Raw genomic sequence first — 6,419 nt, 5'->3', positions numbered from 1 at the left:
TTTTTCATAAAAAGTTCTTTAAAAAATTAGTTAAAAAAATAAAACTAAAATAGTATTATAAGAAATATAATTTTTGGTACTTTACCTAGATGTTAGAGAGTTACTAATAATTATTATTTGCAAATAGTGCTATTTTTATTTTCAAGGAAATACTACAGTGAATCTTAGACGGAAATGATTACCTTGAAAATCTACTTGGAGAATTTTAAAGTATTTCTTTAATTTAGAGATTTTACAATATTTTTAATAAGGAATTTTAATTGATTTTATTTCTTAAAAATGAAGGCAATTATAATTAAATTTTATATAAAAATTATTTTTATTCAAACTTATAAATAGCGCATGATTAATTAATATCGATTTAAACAAGTGTTGTGGGGGTAAGAATCCTTCCTCACATGTAACTGACTTTTGAACCCAATCTTGTTCTGTAGATAAAAATTATCTTTTTTATAAACCTTAAGTCCATTTTATTGTTTTATTAAAAAGATAAATTTTTGGATAGTCAATCACACTCTAAAAAAGATTGATGGTGACTCTCCGTGTGTTTATGATTTTAAATTTTTATATTTAACGATCGAGCTTTCGGACTGATACATTATGACAAGTACCCTTTGACACCATCAATTGAATGCTAATTTCTGTTACTTCCTTGTCTGACTCTTTGGGTAGACCTGCTCATTCATAGTTCTTCAATATCACTTGTTTGTTGCTTACCACTTCTTCACCAACCATTCTTAGCTGATACAAAGAAATGTAATAGATAAAAGTAGGAAAAACGAATCCTGAAGTAAGCAGACAAGAGGCCTAAGACTGAAGAATCCAAAGAGAAGAACAAGAAGTAGAAGAAAAAAGGAAAGGTGGCAGCAAGTACATGGGTGCATTGCTGTGAGAAGGAAAAGAAATGTTGAAAAAATATAGTGGAAGTTGCAACCTTGTAAAAAGGATAGGAGAGAATAAAGTACGTTAAAGTAAAGATTTTTATGTTTCATATATTGGTACAAAGACCAAAATGTCTCTTACAGGAGTTGTAACTTTTGGATATCCCATGTTTACAATTGAAAAATCCAAATACGTATAGGATCTTTGGAACATCCTACGTAGCAAAGAGCAAGAATTTGAAGATTGTTTGAATATATTTTCCAATAGAAAACAACAAGAATTTTATTCTGCATTCCTTTGTACAACTCAATTTGTCGAGGTATAATGTTTTAGTTGGTATAATCATCAATTGGTAACATCAAAGTTATAAGATGGTTCAAACCCAATTCAAAGTTAATTAGCCCTGTCAATGGTCGATAAAAGCAATGATGAATCTTGACATTTTGTTTTGAGCGAGTCAATTGAAAAAAGAAAAAAATAATCTTATTATATACTCCATACTCGAGCTGAAAAAAAAAATTATAAATTTATCAACTCATAAGAATACCATTACAACACAAATTCCAACCCCTTTCCCAGACTGAACTGGAGCTGCAAAACTTGATTGGGAAGGAGAGACCAGTGGACCTTCTTATGTTGAGTGAACGGAATCTGAAAGTAAGAAGATTTCCAGGGCATTATTAGTTTGGGACACAGAAAACATTTTAATCGAAGATTTTCCATCGGACATTTTATATCGTTACATGCTATATATTAAACCAGCAAGCACCAAACTTTTTCCTTTTAAAACAAACAGCCAAAACAGGATGGCATTATTGTTGAAATTATACAAGGAAAAAGAAGGCTGAATTACTGGTGAGAGGCTTAACAGATCCGTGGTGAAATGAAAAATATGCACAAAACAAAAAAAGGAGAAGCCTATGATTAGTGTCATTCAGGAGCAACTTCAACTATTTTTTTTGCTAATGCTATGGCTACTAAAAATTCTTATTAGAGCTGCAGGAGCATTTACAAAGCCTTCTGCTATGTTTTCCATGTAAGCAATCCTCTCTTGTCCGATGAAAGGTAGCATTTTGTCCAAGAACTTTGAGTAGAAGTGACAGAAATCGAAAACCGCGAACAGTGGCGTAAGAGAAATGTTATTCAGCAGGTCAAAAAGTAATTGTATTTCTTTTGTTATGTTATGTTATTTATTTATTTTTATTGAATCTCTTAAAATTATATTTATTTGGAAAACTAAGCTCTCAATTTTTTATATAAAAATCAAATTTATGGCTAATTTAAATTAAAATAACATTTTTAACTTAATCATTTTGATTAAAATTTAAAAAATGTAAAACTTAAATTAACTAAAAATATGCTCTTACTTTGTTCTGAGTTGAACTTTTTTTTTTTTGTCATTTGTAGTCCAATAGTGTTTATAAAAGTTAAAATTAAAAAAAAATAAAGGTAAAGATAAAATATCTAAAATAAAAAAATAAATGGACAAGTGTTGTAAATAGAAAAAATAAATAAATACATTTAGATCACATATAGGCAAGATCTATAAATGTTCACCATAAACTAAAAGACAAATATTTAATCTTAAATATGTAAATAAAAGAAAGAAATTAAAGATACAATTAATAGAATATAAAATTTTCTTTCCATTTAAAAGTAGATATGGCTATTTAAATAAAATCTGAAACAAATATTTTTTAAAGGTTTGGTAGTTATCAATGACTATGACTTAAAGCAAAAATTCCACGACAACCTAAAACTTATTTTAGGAAATTGCTTATAAAGCTAAGGTTAACCTCTTTGTAAGGTTCCAACAAATCCTTGCGTTCACTTACATCATGGAGCATGCCAAAAAAGGAAGCAAGTTGAGAAAAATACTACAATTATAGCCTGGTTTGCCTAGAAAATATGTAAATTTGGATTTTTCATTTTAGATTATTATTGTATATTAGTATTTGTATGTTAGCACATGATTATTGTACATATCTGTATACTACCAAATTTGTCATTGACAAATAAAAAGAAGCCCTCTCAAGCTTTAGCCAAAAGATTACAACGAACAATTAGGAGATATTATAACCAAACAAAAAGAAAGTGGCAAGAGACAGTAAGGACATTAGCTCTACATCTTTTTTCACATCTAGTATCTTTCTACTTATCAATAATGGAAGCTAATAGAGTTCTTGATGGATTCTACCTCAAATGTTTCAACATAAAAACAAAACAACTTTATCTTTTCTTCTTCCACTTCCACCTCGAAATCTTAAAAAATATGACCACAAACATCATCTAAAGACAGTCTAACTAATTATGCATTTAGTAAACCCATTTCAATACAAATTATAGGTGAATCAAAAGTTGAACTTCTTTGTTAATAGCAAAAATCCAAAAATTAAGAGGCTAAAGGCAACAAAAAAAAAAAAGAGTAAAATCTTAAATCGACAATTAAATATCACTAAAAATAGTGACATAACAATTTCAACATCAAAGAGAAAAATAACCATCAATAGGTTTCAATAATGGTTAACATAGAATCCAGCCCAATAACAAGATTAACATATATATTCAATATTAATAAACATAGAATCCAACTCAATGCTAATAATAATCAAGAGCTATGCGTGTTGCAAGTAAAAGAATAAATTTATGAGAAGAATGATGGAGTGATAAATACCCAGATTCTCTATCCAAGCTATTATTGATAACAGTTGTAGCTTTCTCTCTTTCATATCTTATTGAAATATTTCTTAACTCTTTATAATTGGCACTTGTCTAATAATAGATTCAACAACAATTACACAATAGGCTATAACACTGAATTTATTTCATCAAATCAGTAGATGAAAAATCGATTAAGAAATTAAAAGTTATGAAAGTAAATAATCATATCTTGATTCATTTCCAAGCAAAACAATACTAATAGATATATTTAATATTAAAAGCAGTTGCTTATCTACAATAATTACATTAAGAATTTAAGATCATTTATTTACCTTAATATTACTAATCTAAAAATCTAAATTTCATACTTTGGAAATCATCAACATAAGATTTATAAAATTCATATATTTTAAATCAAATTATGTTACTTACAAATTTTAACTTACATAAGAAACATGATCACCATCTTATGACTTACTCCCTCTACTTGCCTGGTCACTAAGTATTGGTTAATGAATCCCTTCTTTTTTATCATCAAGAATGTCATACTCTTCGCTAATGTTCATGATGTCTGCCATAGCATAAAGGATAGCAATAATACATGAAAGACAATAGCAAACAACAATGCCAATGATAAATGCTAGCGCAATGTAGAAAACCACAAAAAAAAACATAAAAATTGAGAAAATTTATACAAAACATGCAGAAAAAATTTGCATTTAAAGAGTTAGGATCTAATTACATGGAAAAAACCTTGAAACACAAAAAAATAGGAAAAACAACATAAGAACTAACCAATAAAGCTTAGGGGAGCTATGTGCCATTGCTTGGTCACCTACACCATTGGAATCCATTAATCCACCATATGAATAAAAATATTGTATTTGCAATTTTCAAGTGCTTTGTAACACTGTTGGAAACATCAATTTCAAATGATTAACCACTAAATGATAATCTACAATATTATATACAATTTAAGCTATAATAGTCATATAGAATTTAAGCTATAATAGGTAAATTAAATATATCTAAGATACATTATGAAACATATATAAATGCCAAAGATCATAATAAGATTCTCTAACACTTAATCAACTAATGTCAAATGCATAAGGGTGATTCTCATAACTCATTACAACTTTAATATAAATGGTATATTTTGCAACTTAATCAAATAGCATTGGCCACATAAATGAAAATAACCAATCTGCATCAAACAACTAATTGTAATCCAAACTTCATAATGAAACATGAGTTAATTTGCACTTTCTCTAACAGGGCCTATAGCTTATTTATTCCAATTTTACACTAATGAAACAAACTTTCAAAATTCCTCTCCATAACCATACAACCTAAAAAACTATTATCTCAATTATCATAGTAGAAGTAATATCTTCCATCTCAACTTACCAATTAGCCAATAAATAGCAACATTTTACAACTAATCCTAAACCATCATTAACTTCCCAAAAATAATCAAATACTAATATAACTAATGATTATTAAATTTATAGCTTTTTATAAGTCCATTTAGTCTTGAAAATTTGAAAATTTTCGTAAATTTGGTGCTTTTAATGTGTGAAATCTTGATTTTTAGGGTTTGATACATGTAGATGTGAAAACCAAGCAAATCATGCACGAAAATGGCACGCATAAACCATGTAACATTCGGCCATGCACTAATGGATATAATTGAGCCAAAGAGTCATAGGATTTCCATAATATGTTCGCCTAAAGAAAAAAGATTTATTGAATGTGGACTCTTGTCAATCTTAAAAGAGTTTTAAGCCAAGAAGAACATATTAAAGAAGGCTAAAGATAGAGTTATTATGTAACAATAACTCTTGAATTTTAATTCAAGAGAGTTTGAATTCAACATAAACAAATCAAGAAGATTGATCTTGGAAATTCAACTTAATTGAAACTTTTAATGGCTGATAAGATCATGTTGATTTGAAAAGACACATAAGCATAGAGGACTAATCAAAGAATTCCATTTGGCCAACACAAGCTCCATCTTATCTTTGAAGATCCCTATATTTGACCAATATCTATTAAGATCAAGATAACATTGTAATCTTTTAGAGTTCAAGATAAAGTAAGACTTTACAACCTTTATCCCCTTTGGCTGAACCTAGCTTTGTAAATAGGCTAGGTATTCTCACTTGTAACTTATTCTATTCTATGTATTCTCCAATCTTATTCCTTTATTTTTCTTTTCTTTTTTGATTTTTTTTAGTTTTTTTTTTTTTTTTTTTGCAATTTAGCTAAGGTAATAGACCAACTAATACTCCATGGTTTTATTTTCTCAAGCTGTTTAGAATACAAGTTTGTTTAAAGCTCTTTTCTCTTTTTACATACACAATTATTAATTTTTAAACATTTATGTACTTTTGAAAGCATTCGGTTATTCTCTTTTTAAGCTATTTACAATTTGATCTTGCTTTATTTTATATTCTTTTATATTTGTCCAATCCCTAAAGCTAGCAAGTGATAATTGGTTAGTTGGCTTTTGGCTTATACATTTATAATTCCCATTGCTCTTATTTGTTCTTTCAATACAACCAATCATTCTTTTGATTTGTTTAAATATAAAGTTAGTAAGAATTTCCTTTGGTGCTTGATTTTACACTCCAAATATAATATTCGTGGGAATGATACTCTATTTTATCACTTTATTACTTGATATTGATTTGTGTAATTGCAAGCTTAAAAAGTAACAATCAAGTTTTTGGCGTTGTTGTCAGAGATTATACTAGTGCTAGAAGACCAATATCAATATTGATTCATTGTACTTTATAATTTAGACTCATTTTATTTTTACTTGCTTTAATCTATTTTGATATATATATATATTTGCATGCGTAGATCTCAAA

This window comes from Durio zibethinus, chromosome 27, assembly GCF_047325235.1.
Source record: "Durio zibethinus cultivar Kanyao isolate XHJ-2024 chromosome 27, ASM4732523v1, whole genome shotgun sequence".
NCBI classification, from domain to species: Eukaryota; Viridiplantae; Streptophyta; class Magnoliopsida; order Malvales; family Malvaceae; genus Durio; species Durio zibethinus.
Note: the sequence above shows the minus strand (reverse complement) of the source record.